General features: G+C 41.2%; 1 pseudogene; it reads left to right on the forward strand.

The window, feature by feature from the left end:
• Nucleotides 1-6,330: 6,330 nt before the first annotated feature.
• On the forward strand, nt 6,331-23,291 carry LOC101416270 (endophilin-B1 pseudogene; annotated as a pseudogene).
• The last annotated feature ends 376 nt before the right edge of the window (nt 23,292-23,667 follow it).

Raw genomic sequence — 23,667 nt, forward strand, 5'->3', positions numbered from 1 at the left:
CAAATTCATTTGGACGGGAGAGTATGCCAGAATAGCCAAAAGAATTCTAACAAAAGAAAAGTGATGTGGGAGGAATTTCACTGCCTGAACTTGAAACATATTACAAAGCTACACTGGTCAAAACAAGAGGATACTGGCATAAAGATAGACTCATTGATCACTGGAATAGAATTGAGAGTTTAGAAATAAGCCCTCACCTCTTCTATCGCCAACAGGTTTTTGACAAAACTATCAAAGCCATGCTAAAGGAACAAAACAGTCTCTTCAACAAATGATGCTGGGAGAACTCAATATAAACAAATCAGTGAAACAGGACCCCCATCTCACTCCCTATACAAGAATCAACTCAGCAAGAATCAGAGAGGAAACAATCAGCAAGACTGCAGTAGAGTACAGAGCTCCTAGAGTCAGCTCATGGTACAGGGCAGTTAGTAATCACCCAGAGCTCTCTAAAGTACCGCTTTGGGGCACCAGGAGACCAGAGGAGCATCCTGCAACATGCTTGAAAGAATGGAAGGAGGAGACTATGCATCTGCAGAGAAGATTCATGAGTAGAGCACTCAATGTCACAGAAGCCAGTGCCCATACTCCACTGGCAGCACAAGTCACCTCAGGATCTATCCCCTGGTTGGAATTAGAAGCTCCATTTCCCAAAAATGGGGGAGGAGAGATGGTTGTGCACTAAATCCAGCTACTGTTTGGTAAATTAAGCTGGTTAAAGTCTACTCCTAAAAGAACTAGAGTTTGAGCCAGTCCAAGTCAGAAGGAGGCAAGTTGCCACCATTTTGACTCTGTCCCTGGCCTGAGTGTAAGCCGGGCTGAATGAAAATCACAGTGCTGGTACATTCCAGCTTCTTTCCATCCAGATGGGATTGCAGCTCTAGCATAATACTCAGCCCCACCTCTGTCAGGGAGGAATTTGGAGGGACTGCGCCAGTCTCTCCAGTAACTACAGGCCATGCTACAGAGGCCAGTGCTCATGCTACTTTGAGGCCCAAGCCTCCTCTCAGGAGTTATTCAGTAACTAGGGTTGAAAGCTCCATTTTCCAAAAACATGGGAGGAAGAGACGGATGGCCATTGACTTCGACTACTGATTAGTAAATTCAGCTGGCTAAAGTATAACCCTCAGAAAAGCTAAAGTTTGAACTTGTCCAAGTCAAAAAGAGGCCAGTAGCCACCATTTTGACTCCACACTGGCATGAGGGGAAGCCAGGCTGACTGAAAATCACAGTGACAAAGGGACTGTCTTCTTTCCACCCAGAGAGTACTGCAGCCCTAGCCTAGGCTGCAGCCTTATTTCTCGCAGGGAGGAAGCTGGCAGGACTTGCACCAGCATCTCCAGGTAACTGCAGGTATATTCAGCTGGCAAAGACTGAAGAGTCAGAACTGTTGTCCTTTTGGACCTGCTTAGCATAGACTGCCACCCAAACCTGAAGCTGATTCCCCACCCTAGACAGGGGATAAAGGGGCTTGAAACTTCATCTGTGTTTCTGGATAATAATAGATTATCTTGGCCTGCACAACTTGTATTATTACACACAGATATGGCTCTGTCCCTAGCCCTGGCAAATGAGAAAGGTGGGAGAAGATTTACTGGTCCCTGGGGTAAAGCAATGTAAAAATACACTGGAGTCAGATGAGAGAAGAATTTAGGAGGCAGAAAAGAAGGATTGGTGAACTTGAACACATGGCCTCTAAAAGTGAACATACAAATGAACGGATGAAGAAAAGAATGGAAAAAAAACTCTTTAAGGTCTCAGGGAACTAAACAAAAGGAAGAGGTGTGCAACCATACATGTCATGGGTGTTCCAGAAGGAGAAGAGAAAGGAAAAGGAATACTTGAAGAAATAATGCTAGAAAATTTTGCAACCTTATTGAAGGACACAGATACCCATGTCCAAGAAGCATAACATACTCCCATGCAAGTAAATTTTAATAGACTAACTCCAAGACACATACTAATCAGAATGTCAAATGGCAAAGGCAAAGAGAAAATTCTTAGAGCAGCAAGAGAATAGCAATGTATAACATACCAGGGATACTCATAAGAGTAATGCTGATTTTTCCTCAGAAATCATGGAGTAAGAAGGTAGTGATATGATATATTAAAAATACTCTAAAATAAAAACTGCCAGTCAGGAATCATATATCCAGCAAGACTACCTTTCAAAAATGAAGGTGAGTTTACAATATTCACAGGGTCCAACAGTGAGCCCCTGACGCTAATGACCATGCTTGTGAGCTGATATGCCTGAAATAAGAACAAGGCCTAGAGCAGCATTGTGCCTGGGAATTTCCTCCTGACAGCCTTCATGTTACTCAAATGTGGCCAGTCTTGAAGCCAAACTCAGCATGTAAATGCAATGCCTTCCCTCCAGCGTGGGACATGACACCCGGGGATGAGCCTCCCGGCACCGAGGGATCACTATCAACTACCAACTGATGATGCAACTGGAAAATGACCTGGAAAGGAAAGTTCAATGTGGATCAGCAGAATATCCCTGTCTACATAAAATAACATGACTTTAAAATGCTGTTTGACCTAATGTAAGTGGGAAATGGAAAGGAGAAATGAGTTTATATGGCTACGAGTCTCTAAAAAAAGAGTCTGGAGGCTGTCAGAAGGATTGCCCTTATGCACAACTGAGCAGAGTCTAAGAGACAGATAAAGTAGATACAACCCCCAGGTATTGGTTCCTTTGAGGGCGAAAGAGATCCATTGGTGCTATGGTCATGGAAGATGGGGTTAACTGCCATGTCAGATGGCCCTTCTTTGGAGCTGGTGTTTATGCGTGATGAATCTGGACTCAGATGGGATCTCTCTTCATAAGACTTTCATGCTACTGTGCTGGAGTTGTAGTTGGTGTTGGGGTTTAAGATATATTTAGGGGATCTGAATCTCTGGACTGACAATGTGATAACCAGGCCCTGAGCCTCAACAGACTCCAGTCCAATCTGATTTATTGGACTCACCTCACTCAGCTAAGATGGAGTTGAAGAAGGACAACTACCACAACATGGAGCCTAGAGTGCCTACAACGGAAAGCGGGAGGATTGCATCCAGTATCCATGTGGAATCTGAGCCTCCTCTTGACACAGAGGTGCAATGGACACAACCAATCCAATGTCCACAGAGAAAAGGTGGCATTGGAGTGGGAAAAGTGGACATGGTGGCTAATGGGTATGGGGAATGGCAGGAAGAGACGAGATGTGGAGGTGTCTTTGGGACTTGGAGCTGCCCTGGATGGTGCTTCAGGGGCAATCACCGGACATTGTAAATCCTCACAGTGCCCACTGGATGGAATGGGGAAGAGTATGGGCCATGATGTGGACCATTGACCATGAGGTGCAGAGGTGCCCAGAGATGTACTTACCAAATGCAATGGATGTGTCATGATGATGGGAATGAGTGTTGCTGGGGGGGGAGTGGTGGGGTGGGGGTGGTGCGGTTGAATGGGTCCTCATATATTTTTTTTAATGTAATGTTTTTACAAAATCAATCAATCAATCAATCAGTAAATAAATAAAGAAGAGCCCTAGGCCAGATGGCTTCACAAGTGAATTCTACAAAACACTCTGGAAAGAACAAATGCCAATCTTGCTGAAACTCTTCCAAAGAATAAAAACAGAAGGAACATTGCCTAACTCATTCTATGATGCCAACATTACCCTAGTACCAAAGCTAAACAAAGACACTACAAGAAAGGAAAATTACAGGCCGATTTCTCTAATGAACCTAGACACAAAAATCCTCAACAAAATACTTGCTAATCATATTCGACAAAACAGTAAATGAAAGTTACACCATGACCAAGTGGGATCCATTCCAAGTATGCAAGGATGGTTCAACACAAGAAAATCAATCAATGTAATACACCATATAAACAGACTGAATGGAAAAAATCACATGATCATGTCTATAGATGAAGAAAAAGCATTTGACAAAATACAGCACCTTTTCTTGATAAAAACACTGCAAAAACATCAGAATATAAGGAAATTTTCTGAACATGATAAAGGGTATATATGAAAAACCCACAGCCAACATTGTTTACAATGGTGAAGTCCTAAAATCTTTCCCTCTAAGATCAGGAAAAAGACAAGGATGCCCACTATCACCTCTTCTATTTAACATTGTCTTAGAAGTACTTGTTTGAGCACTGAGGCAAGAACCAGATATAAAAGGCATCCAAACTGGAAAGAAAGAAGTCAAAATTTCATTATTTGCAGATGACATGATCCTATACATAGAAAACCCTGAGAAGTCTACAACAAAGCTTCTAGAACTCATAAATGAGTTTAGTAAAGTCGCAGGTTATAAGATCAATGAGCAAAAATCAGTAGCATTTCTGTACACCAATAATGAGAATCTGAGGAGGAAATCAAGAAACAAATACCATTTACAATAGTCGATAAAAAATCAAATACCTAGGAATAAATTTAACTAAAGATATAAAAGACTTATACACAGAGACTACACAAGACTGTTCAAGGAAATCAAAGAAGACCTAAATAAATGGAAGAATATTCCCTGTTCATGGATAGGAAGACTAAATATTATTAAGATATCTATTCTACCAAAACTGATCTACACATTCAATGCAATCCCAATAAAAATCAGCACAGCATTCTTTAATGAACTAGAAAAACCAGCTATGAAATTTATTTGGAAAGGAAAGAGGCCCCGAATAGCCAAAGACATATTGAAAAAGAAAAATGAAATTGGAGGAATCACACTACCTGACTTCAAAACATACTACAAAACTCCAGTACTGAAAACAGCATGGTATTGGCCCAGGGAGAGACACACTGACCAATGGAACCAAATTGAGAGTTCTGATATCAATCCTCATATATATAGTCATATAACTTTTAATAAGGCCACCAAACACTCTCAATTGGGAGAGAATGGCCTCTTCAACAAGTGGTACCTGGAAAGTGGATATCCATATGTAAAAGAATGAAAGAGGATTACCAACTCATACCTTATACAAAAATCAACTCAAGATGGATCAAAGACCTAAATATAAGAGCCAAGACCATAAAGACCTTGGAAAGCAAATTAGGGAAGCATCTACAGGACCTTGTAATAGGAAATGGCTTCCTGAACTTCACACCAAAAGCACGAGCAGCAAAAGAACAAATGGATAAATGGGACTTCTTCAAAATTAAAATTAAAGCTTCTGCACTTCAAAGGAGTTTGTCGAGAAAGTGAAAAGAGAGCCTACACAATGGGAGAAAATATTTGGTAACCATATATCAGATAGGAGACTTATATCTTGCATATATAAAGAACTCCTATATCTTGAAAATAAAAAGACAAACAGCCCATTTTAAAAATGGGAAAAAGATTTGAGCAGACACTTCTCCAAAGATGATATAAAAATAGCTAAAAAACACATGAAAAAATGCTCAAAATCCCTAGCTATTAGAGAAATGCAAATCAAAACAACGAGATACCACCTTACTCCCATAAGTCTGTCAAAAATCAGAAGACTACAATTGTTGGAGAGGATGTGGAGGAATGGGAACACTCATCCACTCCTGGTGGGAATGCAGAAGGATCCAGCCATTCTGGAGAACAGTTCATCAGCTTCTTAAAAATCTAGCTATAGATTTGCTATATGACCCAGTAATTCCACTGCTGGGTATATACCCAGTAGAAGTGAAGACAAGGACACAAACTGATATACACACACCAATGTTCACAGCAGCTTTGTTCACTATTGCCAAAAGTTGGAATCAACCTAAATGCCCATCAACAGATGAATGGATAAAATGTGGTATATACATACAATGGAATACTAAGCTTTAAGAATGAATACACTACAAACACATGTGATAACATGCATGAATCTTGAGAACTTTATGTTGAGTGAAGCAACCCAGGCATTGAAGGACAAATACTACATGACCTCAATGATATGAAGTAAGTAAACCAAGCTGCCTCAGAGAGCTGGAGACTGGATGATAGGCTTAAAAGAATTTGCAGGGTAGAGGAAGGTTGTGAGCTGACATCTACCTGGGATGAAATCTATGATAAACTGGAGATCCCCCAGCTGGATGCACTGGCTCTCCCTGCCCCTGGGCCTCCTCTGCCTCCTGACTATGGGGCCAACACCACCCTCCTGATCACCACCCAGTTGGAGGCCTCTCTGCACGAGCCCATGTACTCCCTGCTCAGCCTCCTCTCCCTGCTGGACATCATGCTCTGCCTCACTGTCATCCCCAAGGTCCTGGCCATCTTCTGGTTTGACCTCAGGCCCATCAGCTTCTCAGCCTGCTTCCTCCAGATGTTCATCATGAATAACTTCCTGCCCATGGAATCATGTACCTCCTGGTCATGGCCTATGACTGCTATGTGACCATCTGCAAGCCTCTGCACTACCCGTCCATCATCACTGGCCAATTTGTGGCAAAGGCTGTTTTCTTCATCTTTGCCCAGAACACGTTTTTCACTGCACCTATCCCTATCCTTTCTGCCCAGCTCCATTATTGTGGAAAAAATATAATTGAGAACTGTATCTGTGCCAGCCTGTGTCCAAGCTCTCTTGTGATACTGCTGCCCTTAACAGAATCTACCAATTAATTCTGGCAATGATTATTCTGGGTTCTGACCTCTTCCTCATTTTCCTTTCCTATACAAATATTTCTATCTTTCAAATCATTAAATAATGTATGGTAACATTTTTTAACAAGTCAGTTTTATTGACACATATTAATAAAGCATGAATTCATCCTAAGAGCACAAAAAAATAAAAATAAAAATAAAAAATAAAGAATATCTGAGGTTCCATAACTGTGGCACCCATCCTTTGGAGAGGTAGAAAATTGGTCCCTGAGAGCTGTCAGAGGAGACAAAGGGCTTCTCAGTTATCTGGGAAGGTGCTGCTTGGGGTTCATTCATTCAAAAAATAATATACTAGTTCCAGAGGAAGGCCTACAACCAGACCTTGAGCTAGACTTCCCTGCAGTAACACCTCTGCCACCAGATCCAGCTCCAGATGTAGCTTCTGGGTTGCAGGTAGCTCAAATTTTAGAGGCATTTCTAGAGTCAATTGTAGGGCTTGCTCCAGTTGCTGCTAAAGAGCTAGAGAGCACAGGCATCTCTCCTTCTCCAAAACCAAGCCCTACCTTGAGAGAGGAGCTGTGGACCCTCTTGAGAGAGGAGTTGTGGGCCAGGAGGGCCCTAGCACTGATTCATTGATTCTTAATCTAAGGCCCTGCAAGTACCAAGGGTCACTGCTTCCTGGGCTTTAGGACAGACAGAAATTAGTGAGGAGGGAGGATTTGGAGGAGAAGCTAGAGAGTGATTAAAGGCAAAAGTAACTAAATATTTGGGTAGGGACACTATTTTTTTTTCTGTATAGAGCAAATTTTTTATTTTTAAGATTTATCTTATTTATTCCCCCCTGCCCCCACCTCCCAGTGTCTGCTGTCTTCTGTCCATTTGTTGTGTGATCTTCTGTGTCCATTTGCATTCTCAGCAGCCCTAGGAATATGTGTCCCTTTTTGTAGCGTCATCTTGCTGTGCCAGCTCTCCATGTGTATAGTGCCACTCCTGGGCAGGCTGCGCTTTTTTAGCATTGGGCAATACTCCTTGTGGGGTGCACTCCTTGTGTGTATGGCTCCCCTACCCAGGGGACACTTCTGTGTGGCATGGCACTCCTTGTCTGTGGCAGCACTGCACATGGGCCAGCTTACCACATGGGCCAAACCCTAGACCTTCTATATGGTAGGGGGATGCTCTATTGGTTGAGCCACACCCACTTCCCAGAGCAAGTTCTTGACAAGAATATTATATTAAATATCTATTTCTATTGTAGCCTGGAATTGCGGTTTTGTTCTTTCATTCCCTGTGTTAATTAAAATGAGATATCTACTAATTCTGTCCTCCTTAAATTAAAACAATCTTGTGAGTCATCAAGTTTTGACATGTGAAAAATCCTAAGTGTCATCCGTCCTTCTCTGGTTTGCTGAAAGAACACACAAGTGCCCACATTGCAGAGCAATGAGCATTTCAGCATCACTAAACTGGGTGAGGAGCAAAGACATCCCATCAGAACTCCTGGGATGAGGACTGAAGTGGCATTCAGGGGGCACAGCCAAAACCTCTCAAATGTGGGTGTCTTTAAAGATCATATTTTTAAGGATGACTTCCTGACACTTTTTGAAAAAGGGAATATTTTCTGGTTCTCATGCTAAGATTTATTTTTACCTCTGATTAGGAAATTGTAGTTTTCATGGTGAACTCTAGAATTCCAGGACTAACTGAGGGGAAATGTAAAAAGATCAAAACTTACACTGTTGAAAGGAAAAGGAAACAGGAAGATTGCTAGTAAGTGGACTAAGAGCAGGCAGGACTGTGCCTCCTCAGTCCCCATCTAGGGAGTGACATGGTCATGCAGTTACCTTAGATTGTATCCTCCTGAGATCCTGGGTCCTGAGCTCAGTAATTGTTACCTGGTTGACTGTATCCAGGGCAAACATTTGTGATGCAGCTTTTGAGGCTACAGCTGCGCCTCCTGTCATAAGCATTACTCTCCCTATGAACGGTATTTGACTAGTGTGGGTGAAGGGAATGGGGAGTCATGCTTTAATTGGTACAGTTTCTCTATGGAGCAATGGACAAGTTTGCTACTGGATGGCAGTGACAATATCATGAACATAAATAACATTACTGAATTGCATACTTGACAGTAAGCAAATGGAAAATTTTAGGTACGTTACCAGAATAAAACTTTCAAACACAGAACTATACAACACTACAACTATGGCATACACTTAAGAGTATGATTCTGGGAAGCAGATTTGGCCCAATGGATAGGGCATCCACCTACCTACCAGGACCTCCTGACCCAGGTGATGAGCTGGCCAACATGCAGTGCTGATGGGTGCAAGGAGAGCCATGCCACACAGGGGTGTCCTCGCCTAGGGGAGCCCCACATGCAAGGAGTGCACCTGATAAGGAGAGCCACCAAGGGCAAAAAAAAGTGCAGCCAGCCCATAATGGCACCGCACACACAGAGAGGTGATGCAACAAGATGATGCAACAAAAAAAGACAGATTCCAGGTGCTGCTGGCAAGAATACAAGCAGACACAGAAGAATACAAAGGGAATGGATAGAGAGAGCAGACAACTCTGGGGGGGAGGCAGCGGGGAAGGGGAGAAAAATAAATAAATCTTTAAAAAAAAAGAGTATAATTCTAATATTACTCTTTCATCAGTTATAACAAGAGTTAATAGAGAAAAATACCAGTGAAAGGGTTATATGAAACTCTATAGTTTATTAGTGATTTTAGCATGAAACATCTCTAATAAAAATAAAATGTACTGAAAAAGGAAACCAGTAAGTTCAACATTAATTGAACAAAGGAAAAATACAATGAACATCCCAAATGCTGCCCAAAAACCATTAGTCAACATCTAATACCTTTTCATGATGAAATACAAAAAGCAAACAATCCAATCGTAGTAAGATTAAATAGCTAGCATCATACTTAGTAGTGCAAGACTGTAAGCCTTACATGACAGGATCAGGGCAAATCGAAGATGCTGTTTTTGCCACTGCTATTCATCACTGCCCAGGATGTCCCAACATGAGGAACTAGGCAAGAAAACGAAGGCAGAGGCACCCAAATTTGAAACAAAGAATGAAAACTATCTGTATTTAGAAATGACATGACATATATTAAAAAACCCTCTAGAATTCACAAAATACTGTAACAGCTAATAAACAATGTCAGAAAGTTGCATAAAAGTCTAATTGTATTTCTATAACATGGCAACAAACAATCTGAAAAGAAAATTAAAACAATTTCTTTTACAACAGCAACAGAAGTAAAATATTTAGGAAGAAATTTAACCAAGGAAATGCAAGACTCATTACCTGAAAACTACAAGCCATTGATGGGACTCATTCAAGGAGGGTGACCTGGGGGGGACGTTTCAGGAGGCTGACATGAGCGGAGACTCAGGACTGAAGCGTTTCTCTCACTGTGGACAGGGCGTGAGTTGTTCCACGGCCACTGGGTCTTCCCGCATCGGTACCGCACCACGAAGCCCTTGTCCTCAAGGGACACAGTGACAGTCTTGGGCCCTAAAGGGGAGGTCTTCTTCACTTGCTCTGGGGTTCAGATGGGCCTAAAAGACGAGTCAGGCTCTCTCTCCTGGCAGCCAGGGCAACCAAGGAAACTGGGAGCTTCCTGTTCCTCTGTGGACTGGCGCCCCCTTCAGGCCACAATCAGAAACTCCGAAATTAAATGTTCAAATTATTTAGGGTCATAATTCTGCAAGTTCAAAGGAAATGGAACTATCAAATGTCTTGATGAGAGTCTCTTCAGATAATTAGAAGAAAATTGCAAATTGAATATACAAAACTCAATTGATTTCCCCCTCCTTGCGATGAACAATGAAATAAAAAACACATACAAATGCTTTCATAAGAGTAAACACAGGTAATAAATTCCTTTGGTCAATCCTAAGAAAATATGTAACTATCTTTATCTAATAAACTAAGAAAAACTTGAAGAAAATTTTAAAAGTTTAATAAATGAAAACATATTCCTTATTCATAGTAGGTAGATACAATATTTTTAATATCTTACACAAAATCCCAGAAAGATATTTTGTAGAGATTTTTCAACTGTTCCTACTCCTAAAATAGCATGTAAAACACATAAGAAGAACAAAATTGAAGAACCCACACTGACTGCTCCCAATCCTGATTATAAATCTATATTAATTACCAGAGTGACTTTGGTACACAGAAAAATAGAAAAGAACAATAGAGTCTGTATATAGGCCCATGAAAATATATTCAAGAGAACATAATCATTGGTACAAATGGAAATGAAACAACTGGATGGTCATATAGAAAAAAAAACAAATAATCAAAGACATGAACTTTGCATCATATGCAGAAACTCACCCAAAATAGTTTCTACCTGTGACAGTTCAGTATTATTTATGAATTCGGAAAAAAGATGTTCATTCTGTTTGTAAACAGGTCTGCTGCTATGGGTGTGATACTCAATGATGATATTAAAACAGTTTACATTTACTTGATTAAAACAAGATTAGGGGAAGTGGACTTGGACCAGTGATTAGGGTGTCCATCTACCACATGGGAGGTCCACCGTTCAAACCCCAGGCCTCCTTGACCCATGTGGAGCTGGCCTATGCGCAGTGTTGATGCCTGCGAGGAGAACCCTGCCATGCAGGGGTGTTCCCGTGTAGAGGAGCCCCACACGCAAGGAGTGTGCCCCGTAAAGAGAGCCGCCCAGTGCGAAAGAAAGTGCAGCCTGCGCCCAGGGATGGCATGGCACACACGGAGAGCTGACACAGCAATATGATGCAACAAAAAGAAACACAGATTCCTGGTGCTGCTGATAAGGATAGAAGCAGTCAAAAAGAACATGCAGCAAATGGACACAGAGAAAAGACAACTGGGGGATGGGGGGGAAAGGGAGAGAAATTTTAAAAAAAAACAAGATTAGAACATTGATTCAACCATGTCATTAGGGCATCATCAGGGTTGAGTCCCTGCTCCCTTGGTGGGCTATAAAAATGGACACTCACTCAAGAAAACACACAGAAGATACACAGAGGAAAAGAGAGAATTCCATAGACAGGGAAGAGGAGAGAACTTTGAGGCTGGGGCCCCAATACACATGAGCCATTTGCCTGATAGTTTCCAGCTGAAGAGAACAGAGCAGCTGAGCCCCAGGCCAGCCTACAGCTGAGATCAGAAGAAGCTGGGCCCACAGAGCCTTAAGAGGAAAGAGGAAGGCTGAACCCTCCTAGACTTCAGCTGCCATCTCTCTTCAACACATGGCAACTGACCTTGGGTAAGGAAGTAACCTTGAGTTGTACTCTTTAGGGCCTTGTAACTCTAAGTTTTTACCCCAAGTAAATACTCTTTCTAAAAGCCAACAGATTTCTGGTACTTTGCATCAGCACCCCTTTGGTGGACTATTACACTAGGCTTATGTGTAAGATGCACATGATAAAAATTTGAAAACCCTACAAGCAGGAATGTGCATAACATTATGTTTGCTGAGGAATTTCATAAGCAGCAGCTGAAGAAAGGGTCATGAAAGGAAAAAACGGTATTGGGGTTTTTTTTTTTAATTAAAAATTCTACTCTGGAAAACACTGTTAACTGAATGAAAAGACCTCAAGACTCCACTGGCAGAAAGTTTTTAAAAAATTAATACATCAAAAAAGGACTTGTATCCAATGTCCACAGAGAAAATGTGGAATGGGTGTGGGAACGGTAGCCATGGGGGCTGCTGGGTGTGGGGAATGGGAGGAAGAGATGAGATGTGGAGGCGTTTTCGGGACGTGGAGTTGTCCTGGATAGTGCTTCACGGACAATTATGGGACACTGTAGATCCCCCCAGGGCCCACTGGATGGAACGTGAGAGAGTCTGGGCTATGATGTGGACCATTGACTATGGGGTGCAGTGATGCTCAGAGATGAACTTACCAGGTGCAATGGATGTGTCATGATGATGGGAGAGAGTGTTGCTGTGGGGGGAGTGGGGGCGGGGCGGTGGGGTTGAATGGGACCTCATATTTTTTTTTAATGTAATGTAAAAAATAAATAAATAAATAATTAAAAAAAAAAAAGGACTTGTACCAAAATACACAAAAGGCCTATGTAGCTCAATAAAAAGAAAACAAATCAGGCAATTAAAAAACTGGGAAACGACTGAAGAGACACCTCACCAATTAGGTATACAATTTGCAAATAAGCACATATGAATAGACTTAACATCATAATGAAATATAGAAAAGTAACTTAAACCAACAATGGGAGACACAACCCACCTATTGGAATGGCTAATATCCAAAGAAGACAATCCAATGGCTGCAGTGATGTGGAACAACAGGAACGCTCATGCATTGCTAGGAAGGAATACAATTGGCACACCCACTTTGGAAGACATTTTAGCATGTCCTACAAAGATAAACATATCAATCACACTCCTGGGTATGTACCCAAGTTTGTTTGATAACTAATGTCCACATAAAAAACACTACCCATATATTTATAGAAACTTTTAGTTATAACCAGTAACTAGGAAAAACAAGACATTCTGCACTAGGTGAATAGATAACTAATCTGTGGTTGGTACAACTATACCCTGTGATACTACTCAGCAGTGAAAATGAAAGCAATATCCTGCCACATACAGACATGGAAGCATCTCAAATTCATGCTGTTAAGAGGAAGAAGCTGGTCAGAAAAGGCTACAGAATGCATGATAAGGCTGCATCGGCATGTTGCTGGGGTATGATACTGCGGACCTCTTTCTTTGCACATAACAAAACTATGTGCTCCAAAGATTCTGCTAGAAGAAAATCCAGCTACCTATGCAACTGTCATTTTCCTTTAAGATCAGGAATGCAGCAAGGAAAAGAAATGATATTAAGTGGTTTCCTCTCAAATCACAGCACCATAAAATGAATTAGACACTAGTTAAGATGCTAGTGAGATAAATAGACAAACAGACAAAAAATTCTTGCCTTCTTGTCTCTTACATTAATGCAATAAAAAGAAATACAAAGATGAGCCCAGGAAGCAGTTTCATTTTCTTTAAGTTCTCCAGAGGGAGAACAAGTCCAGGACCCTGGTTGGGGCTTTATTAGTTGAGAAATATGGGTCCAGGTTTCAACACCCTGTAATTTAGCTGTTGTATGAGAAGTTACATGAACTTGGTAGGGTCTTTTTTTAATGAGGATCTGTCTCCATGCCGGTGCACCACCTATAGAATACTCATGGAAAACTCCACCTAACCTTTTGTTTAAGTTACACTTGCTTTCAGAAAATAAGTACAGGATGCCCATAACTGCAAGACCAGTCTGAGCCACCTTCTAGTAACCAAAAGACCAGCCCAAGCTAGTCCTCTCCAAACTGGCAACTGTGCTCCATGTGTGAAAAGTGCCAGCTGAAAGGAAAGACCACATGTGCATGACAAGGCTGCCTCCCTCATCTCATCCTGATCTTCCATAAAAGAACCCTAAGCCTGTGCCTTTAGGAAGGTGTTTTATGGGCACTTTCTCTTCCATTCTTTACCAAAGAATAAAGTTTCTGCTCTGCTTTACTGAATCCGGTCTCATTCAATTGGCTCAAGTGACTCCAGACAAGAGAGACAGTTAAGGCATCCAACACAATAAATATTTGCTGACTCCACGTGGACTAGCCTCAGCCTCTTCTGTCCTGTAGCACAGTGTGGTGAGGAGGAGGAGGAATAAGATGGGGCTCTCTGCTGCCCAATCATTTAGGCCTCCTCTTCTTTTCTTTTTTTTTTTTTCTTTTTTTTAGGAGGTACCAGCAACTGGACCCAGGACCTCATACATGGGAAGGAGGTGCTCAATAACTGATCTATATCCACTCCCCAGAGAAAGTTGTTTTTTTCCCCATTTGTTTGGGGAGGGTGTTGTTTTGTTTTTAGAAGGTACTGGGGATCTAACCCAGGACCTCATACATGGGAAGCAGGTGCTCAACCAATTGAGCTACATCTGCTCCCCAGACTTCTTCCGCTTTGCCTCCTGAGTTTGCAAATGGATATCACGGACCACAAGAGTTCATCTACTTTGTGAACATTTATAAGCAGCATGCTGTCTGGTATGTTGTCATTTTAGCAACAAAACAGGTAAAAGGGAACTCTAAAGGAAGACAACTGGGGATGACTGGTTGAAGGGGAATTGGTCATGATGCCTGAGCAACAGGTCTCCTGGTCTTGGAGGTGGACTGGAGGAAAGGTAATCAATGGCCATGGAAAAGCTCTTATACCACTGGGGGTTGGCCTGGCACCCTATGTCCCTTCCTGTCTCTCTTGTCACCTCTCTGGCCATGAGGGCCCATCTCTTTATGCAGGCATACTGTAACAACTCAATCTTTTCCAATCCACCTGTACCAGGTACCTCTGGGGAACATCCTAGACCCCTCATAGATGCTCTCAGAACTCTCTGGTCAGCACCAGAAGGAGCCATCCCACCACCAAAGGAGACCATGAGCATTACCTGGAAACCCCACATTACTTATACTGTGTATCACTAGGGATTGGCCCAGAAACCCTTAACTTCCCTGCCCAGGTAGAATCACACAGAAAGGTCCTGCCTCCTCTCACCACTACAGCTCTGAGAGGAGCCTCATAAATCAAGAACTTTTGTGGCTAAGCAGGATAAACCCTGAACAATTCCCTCTTTCCTCTTATGGGATATTTTGCAAGAAAAGGGAAGTTCACTCCCAGCAGGGCAAGACAGGACCTTAGAAGACCAGGAAACCCTCTCAAGGAGTCTTCCCTGGGACCATCCTGAGATTCACACCTTTGATAAAGTAGATCTAGGCACTGGGCATTCTTTTTGTCATCACTTCTCCCACTGTATTGTAATCTTTGCTCCACTGGGAATTGATCACCCAATACACCCTCTTGTAAAATGGTCTTGGTATCAAGGTGAACAGCTAAGAAACCTTATCTGGGCAAAATTGTGTGGGATTTGTATCCCCATGAGGCAAGAAAATCTCCCCTCAGAAGCTTTCTGGGCACTGGCCCACACACCTGATTGCCATACAACACCCTCCTCCTGGAGTCAGCTGTACACCAGCACACAGCCCGATTGCATGGAGGTTCTCTTTTCCCCTGGAGCTAGCTGGGCTGGGCGCCAGGACACACACCTGATCACCAACCATGTTCCTTTTCTCTGTAGTCGGCAGGGTGCCTGTCTGCCCACCAGATCAGCCCCCGCCACAGTGCCACTCTCAGTGCAGTTGGCTGGGTGCAGGCCCATTGCTCTCTCACCCCTATTGCTGTGTGGACACCTGCATGCACACCAGATTGCCCTGTGGCTGTCCTCCGTGTCCCCTCCAGAATTCAGCAGTGGAGGTGCTGAACACAGGGAAAGGGACAAAGAGGTATAATACGGAGGGAATTTCCAGGACTTGGAATTGTCCTGAGGGACATTGCAATGACAGATATGGGTCATTATATATACAGCCATAACCTACAGAATTGAGTGGGAGAGAGTATAAACTAAAATGTAAACTGTAATCCATGTTTAGAGGCAAGTTCCAAAATGTGTTCATCAATTGAAATGAAAGAAACACACTAATGAAAATGCCAGAGGTAACAACTTTAAATATTAAAATATCCTGTGTATAATAAAATATTATAAAACATTCAGAGAAACAGGAATCAAGGTTCATTTAAATGAATAAGATAAAGAATTAATAAACATCAAAATGAGCAGATGTGGCTCAAATGGTTCAACATCTGCTTACCACATGGGACGTCCCAGGTTCAGTCCCCAGTGCCTTCTGAGAACAAATACAAGAAAAAATAAATAAATAAATGACAAGTAAAACAGGTGAGGGCATCAACTCAGGGGAGAAAATGTGGCTTGGTAGTACAGCACTGTCCTCCCATCTACCAGGTCTGGGATTCATTCCCTGGCCCCAGTACCTAAAAAAAAAAAAAAGAAAAAGTCATCAAAGGTGAAGCCTAGAATTTGGTGATGATCAGAAAAAGATTTTTAAAAGCTTCATATTTGATTATATGATAAAGGATAACAGGGAAAAAAATTAAGGAAACAGAAAATGGTGAATGAACAGAATGAGAATTACCCCCATAGTAAAGAATGCATGGGTTTATAGAATAATCAGGCATAAAATACAAAATTCCCACATACCACATTATTATTAACATCTAGAATTGGTGTGGTAAATGTTACAATTCATGACAGCAATTTTTTTAGATTTTTAAAAATTTATTGACGCATATCACTCATGCATGACATACATAAACAATAAATATATAGTAATAGCTGTGTACTTACAAAACGAACACACGTAACATCATACAGGTCTGTCATACCTCACCCTACCAACAATACCTTGTTGTTAAACATTTCTAGTGATTAAAGAACATCCTCAAATTACTACTAACCAAAGTATTTTTTCCACAAAACACACTATGTTTTTTTATTTTTATGCATTTATACTTGAGCATACATAAACAATAACTGTTGAGTAAAAGCTGTGAACTTACAAAGCGTAACATCATTCATGGGTCCCATATATCAACCTTTCACCAACACCTTGCATTGTCATGAGACATTCATTACAAATTATGAAAGAATATTGTCAAAATATTACTATGAATTATAGTCCCTATCTTGCCTTTGGTGAGTTTTACCCCCAACCCACCCTATTATCTTTTAAATATATTTTTATGACAGATGTTGTAAATTTATAAAATAATCAAGTCCATGTGCAGAATTCCCAAACAAAAACTGTCTATCAGCACACCATACTGTGGTAGAACATTTGTTATAGATTATGAAATAATAGAGAATAGCATATTTTTATAAATTTATTAACTAAAGGCGTAGTTTAACTTATGTTTAATTGTGCTGTGAAGTTGCATGGATTTTTTAAAATTCTGGTACCATATATACAATCTAACATGCCCCTTTTAATCAGATTCAGATGTATGTCTCAGTGATGTTAATTATGTTCATATTTGTAAGATGATGCCTCTCATCAATTATCAAAACATTTCCATCATTCCAAACAGGACCACTGTACATTTTAAGCCTTAACTTCTCATTCCATATACCCATTTCAGTAATGAATACTATACATTCTGATGCTCTGAGTCTGTTTATTCTAATTATTTTTAAAAACTCAGATACTACAATATTTGTCCCTATGTGTCTGGTTTATTTCACCCAACAGGATGTCTGAAAGGTTCATCCATATTTTCACATGTATCATCAATTCATCTGTTTGTACAGCTGAATAATATTACACTGTATGTCTATACTACATTTTATTCATCCATTCATCTGCTGATAGATGCTTACACTGCTTCCATCTTTTGGCAATTGTGAATAATGCTATGATGAACATCATTGCCCAAATATCCAGTCAAATCCCTGCTTTCAATTCTTTTGGGTATATACCTAGTAGTAAGGTGGCTGGATAATAGGGTAATTCTATATTTTGTTGAGGAACCATCAGTCTGTCTTCCACAATGGAAACACCATTTTGCATTGCTACCAGCAGTGAATGAGGGTTGCCCTCCACCTTCTGTCCAAAACTTGTTATTTTTCATGCAGTTTAATGAAATAAAAGGGGGCAAATTCAGTCGTAAAGGAGGACCACTCCGACTGTGGAGGCTCACTTCTGACAGCAACCCTGGGAAGCATGTGCTAAAGATGGCAGGGTGACAGGATGGAAGGAACTTGGCCATCAGTTACCTCCAGAAGGAAAGACACCCCATTCAAAAGACTTGGATTCAAGGGGTACCAAGTTGCCTCTACAGAAAATCCATGAAATTTTCAGACATTGCCAGTCACAACAAATTTCTCCCAACATCTTATGATCATCAGCCAAGTCTGTTAGGTGAAATGTTGGTAAGACCCTGTAAAAATCCCTTGACTGTGCTTGCTTGAAGAAAACAGAATCTTCAGGGGAGGGAGACAACTCTGATGCCTGTGGCAGGATCATGCTTGCAGAAAGAAAGACTTAGGAGTATAAGCCCACCCAAGGTAGTGGGTACAAGAGCTCTCTAGTGGTGTTAGTCCTACCATTATAGCCTGACATGCTCCTGTGAAGGAGAGAGGTGAGGGCATGGCACTGCTTAATTATCTGGTTTCCTGTAGGCCCAGGTGGGGCACAGAGCACATGGAATGGTCTCCTTTGCCAGCCATCAGAAAACTCCTCTTTCATTAACGCACAGTACAATTAACTCTTTCTATTTGTACAAGGATCAAAGTTAGAGAGCCATGTTTTACAGAACTTTGCTAGTCTTGTTGTCCTCCTGCTCAGCTGAGTCTTTCTTGGTGATGTCCCTGAAGGCCCCCAAACTCTAAGTACTGCCATCCTCTTACTCTCCTTGCATAGCTAAGCTTCTGAGAGACAGACATATGCAGGCCCTGTCCTAAGTCATCACTGTTTCAATCCTCTGTGTTCTTCAACTTGCTTGACCTACCCAACAACTCCACTGAAACAACTCTCCTATAGGTATTCCAATTACTTTCAAATTCTCAAATGCAATGGCCACTTTCCTTTATCACTCTTGATCTTTCCTTCCTGATTTTCAAGCATTGTTTATAGACTGGATTATATTTTTCCCCTTTTGCTATCTTGCTTAACTATATTTTCCTGATGGGTTCCCATCCTAATATTCTTTCTTACATCTCAGTATCCACTTCCTCTGTTAACCCCTCATATGTTGATGTTCCCAAGGTTCAATCTTCTCACTTCCTTCTCATTCACCATATTCCATTTGAGTGACCACATCCAAAGTTATGGTTTCAAAGGAGTCAATATGCCAGTGACTCTCAACTTTTTCTACCTAGCCCAGATCTCTCTTCTGAGTTCCACTCATGAGTTTCTCACTCATCTTTCATAAATACATCATTCTAAAGTTGTTACCCCAAAATTCTGCCATATTTGCCTTTTCAGAATGAATGTTACCACCCCCTTGCCCAATTCTTTTAGCCAGAAACTAGAAGATTTCCTTAATACTTGCCACTCTATCATTCTTCAATACAGTTAGTGCAGAGAGGCATCAACACTACTTCCTAAATACATTCTCTCATTTTCATCCCATCTCTCCATTTCTCTCATCATAAACTTAATCCAGTATTTCATTGCTGCTAGCATGGATTATTGCCACAAAGTTCCAAGCTTTTTCTCTGCTTCCTTGCAGGGCCTCCCTCACATTTATTTCTACATTGCTGCTAAGACATTATACAATTCAAAGTGTTCCTTATTGAAAACCACTCAATGATTTTTTTAGTTTGCACAATAAAATTCAAATTCCACAGCATTTATAAGAGAAATCTCCTAGACTGATCATGATCCACTTCTATGGTTCATCTGCCAAAACCCAACACAATTATCTTACACTAGAGGTCACCAAATTCTAAACAGTGTTCTAAGGAGCACTTCCTCAAGATATTAATGAAATTCTTGTCAAATAAGCTTGTGAAAGTGGGGAAATAAATTTAAACACAGTGATGAACACTGGAGATATCCAAAGAGGAACAGAGAAGATAAAATTTTGAGTACTGGCCTCCTGTTTTTCACTACCAACACCTCAAGTAATTCAGTTTGGGAAACATACTGAAGGTTTTTGGGAAAACCTACAGTTCTGACACTATGCTATGCTCCCTTGCTTCTACATCTCTGGCTAGGGTGACATCCATTCATTCAGTCTTTCATTTGTTTATTCATTCTAAAATGAATTCACTCTAAATCAACTAGGACAGGCTGTGTACATTCAGTGGGAGGACATGTTCTTGGTGAGCCAAACTTTGTAAACAAATGATTAAAACAGTTCTTGTTTCCCTACACATAGCTGTTCTGCCATTCTATTTGAACCTATAGTTAGTACTAGAGTTGATAGGTATATGTCCAAGAGACTTAAATCTTTGGGTTATCCTTGGTCCAGGTGGGCCATGAATCTCAAGAGTTGCAACAACTTCTGCATGATGGAATTGGACTCAGAGGGGATCTCTTCTCACAAGACTTGCATGCTGCTTTATTGGAATTGTAGTTGGTGCTGGGGTTTAAGATATATTTAGGATATTTGAGTCTCTGGACTGATAATATGACACCCAGGCCCAGAGCCTCAACAGACTTCAGCTCCTACACTTTGATTTATTGGACTTAACCCACTCAGCTAACATGGAGTTGAAGAAGGTCAACCACCACACCATGGAGCCTAGAGTGTCTACAACAGAAAGCAGGAGGAGTGCATCCAGTATCCATGTGGAATCTAAGCCCCCACTTGACATAGATGTGCAATGGACATAACCAATCCAATGTCCACAGAGAAAATGTGGAATGGGTGTGGGAAGGGTAGCCATGGTGGCTGCTGGGTTTCAGGAATGGGAGGAAGAGATGAGATGTGGAGGCATTTTCGGGATGTGGAGTTGTCCTGGGTGGTGCTTCACGGACAATTACGGGACATTGTAGATCCCCCCAGGGCCCACTGGATGGAACGTGGGAGAGTGTGGGCTATGATGTAGACCATTGACTACGGGGTGCAGTGATGCTCAGAGATGTACCTACCAGGTGCAATGGATGTGCCACGATGATGGGAGAGAGTGTTGCTGTGGGGGAAGTGGGGGGTGGGGGTGGTGGGGTCGATTGGGACCTCATATTTTTTAAATGTAATTTTTAAAAATAAATAAATTTTTAAAAAAAAGTTGCAACACCTACTCTCCAGTTCAATGGGCTCACCAAGGACAATTAACAAGGCAATGATGATGGACAACAAATATCCCAAAGAATAGACAGGGTCTGCATCTAAAACCAAGACAGTCCCATCATCAGCCACAGGGGATCTAAGCCCCCTCTCAATTAGAGGCAGATTCGGCATCCATCCCCAAATCCTCAGGATTGGGGAATGAATGATGGACTAGAGTAGACTTAATGTTATTCTCCTATAGACTTGCTATTATCCTACCAATGGAAGAGCTTCTATCATTGATGTGGAGGCAGTGGCCACTGGAAGTTCAGAAGGGAGAAAGAAGGAAAAATAGGTATAATATGGGGGCTTTTTGGGGACACTGGAATTGTCCTGAATGATGCTGCAATGACAGAGGCAGGCCATAATATATCTTGTCAAAACTTCCAAAATTGTGAAGGAGAGAGCATAAACTATAACATAAACTATAATCCATGTTAAGTGGCAATGCTCCAATGTATGTTCATCAATTATAACAAATGTACCACACTAATTAGGGATGTTGTTAATGTGTAAAAATGTGGGAGGCATAGGGAGTGTTACATATTTTTATGTAACATTTATGTAATCTAAACATCTTTACCAAAAAATTTTTTTTTAAGTATTAGTTTTTTAAAAGTCAGGGTAAGGGCTGTGAACATGGGAACACAGTGGAAGGAACTGGGTTGGGAGATAGAGAGACAGTAATCTTCCCCCTCCTTCTTGACAGGGGTATCCCTCAGATAGCTGTCAATTTTTTTTTACTTCCCATATTAAAATGACCTGAAGTGTTACATGTTATCTTTCCCTTAGGTTGATCCTTTTATTGTTATTAAATGTCCATCATTTTCTACAGAGGTATAGGTAAAGTATATGTATATGCCAAGAAAATTAAATTGGTATCAAATAGTATATGATTTTATATATTTAGGATTTTAAATTTTGACCCCATGGTAAACACAGAAAAATAAAGGAGCTCCCCGCCCCTACCACACCTGCCCCTGCCGCTCTCTCCTGGCTCCCCAACCTGGCCTCAGCACCTCCACCTCCTAGCCAGGTCAGCCAGTGGTCCCGCCCTGCCTCCCAGGATGAACATAATGGACTTCAGTGCAAAGAAGGTGGTGGCTGACGGGGCACCTTCCTCAGTCATGCAGTGCAGATGCTAGGGTAGAAGAATTTGTTTATGAGAAACTGGATAGAAAAGCTCCAAGTTGTAGAAACAACCTGGAACTTTTGGGACAATATATTATTGATGCAGGGACTGAGTTTGGTCCAGGGACAGCTTATGGTAATACCTTTATTAAATGTGGAGATAGACAAAAATGAATTGGAACAGGAGACAGAGCTGATTCAAACATCAGCCTTAAATTTCTCACACCTTTAAGAAACTTTATAGAAAGAGATTACAAAACAATTGCAAAAGAAAGGAAACCATTACAGAATAAGAGGCTGGATTATGCTGCTGCAAAGACCAGATGAAAAAGGCAAAAGCTGCAGAAATGAGAGCTTCATCTGGACAGGAATTAAGAATAACTCAAAGTGAATTTGGTCATCAAGCAGAGATTACCAGACTTCTCCTGGAGGGAATCAGCAGTACACATGCCCACCACCTCTGCTGTCTGAATGACTTTGTAGAAGCCGAGATGACTTATTAAGCACAGTGTTACCAGTACATGCTAGACCTGAGAAACTGCTGGGAAGTTTTCCATCCAATTATCTTTGTAACAACAATCAGACTTCTGTAACATCTGTACCTTCTGCTTCATCAAATGTGATTGGTTCCTCTGCCATGGATTCAACAAGTGTCTAGGCATCACCTCTCCTTCCAACCCCCATGACCCTAAGGAGTGTAGTGGCAGTAGAAAGGCCAGGGTTCTCTATGATTATGATGCTGCAAACAGTAGTGGATTATCACTTCTGGCAGATGAGGAGATCACTGTCTTCAGTGTCATTGGAATGAATTTAGCCTGGCTACCAGGAGAAAGGGGAAATCAGAAAGGCAAGGTGCCCATCACCTACTAAGAACTCCTCAATTAAATATGTGGACTATGGAAAGATTGCTCGTCATGACTCCCTATTTATATACAATTAACTCTATTGCAGGATTAAGTATCTTCAATGTTAATGTCTTAGGAGACTGAAAAGATAATTCCAGCCACCAGAAATCAGCCTTTCTGCCAATAAAGTTGCACAGTAAATATTTCATTACAGAATTTATGTTAGAACTTTCATGCCAAGAATGTTTTCTTATAAAATTCTCTTTCTACTGAGGTTTCACTAACAAGCAGCTTCTAATTTTGAGCCCCAACTTAAAGCAGCACTGTTTTCTACTCATTTTTCCATTAATGGCAAGATTTTCCTTTTCTATAAAATAAATTTATTGTGAATTGATAACAGTGATTCATTTATTAGG

This window comes from Dasypus novemcinctus, chromosome 28 (genome assembly GCF_030445035.2).
Source record: "Dasypus novemcinctus isolate mDasNov1 chromosome 28, mDasNov1.1.hap2, whole genome shotgun sequence".
NCBI lineage: Eukaryota > Metazoa > Chordata > Mammalia > Cingulata > Dasypodidae > Dasypus > Dasypus novemcinctus.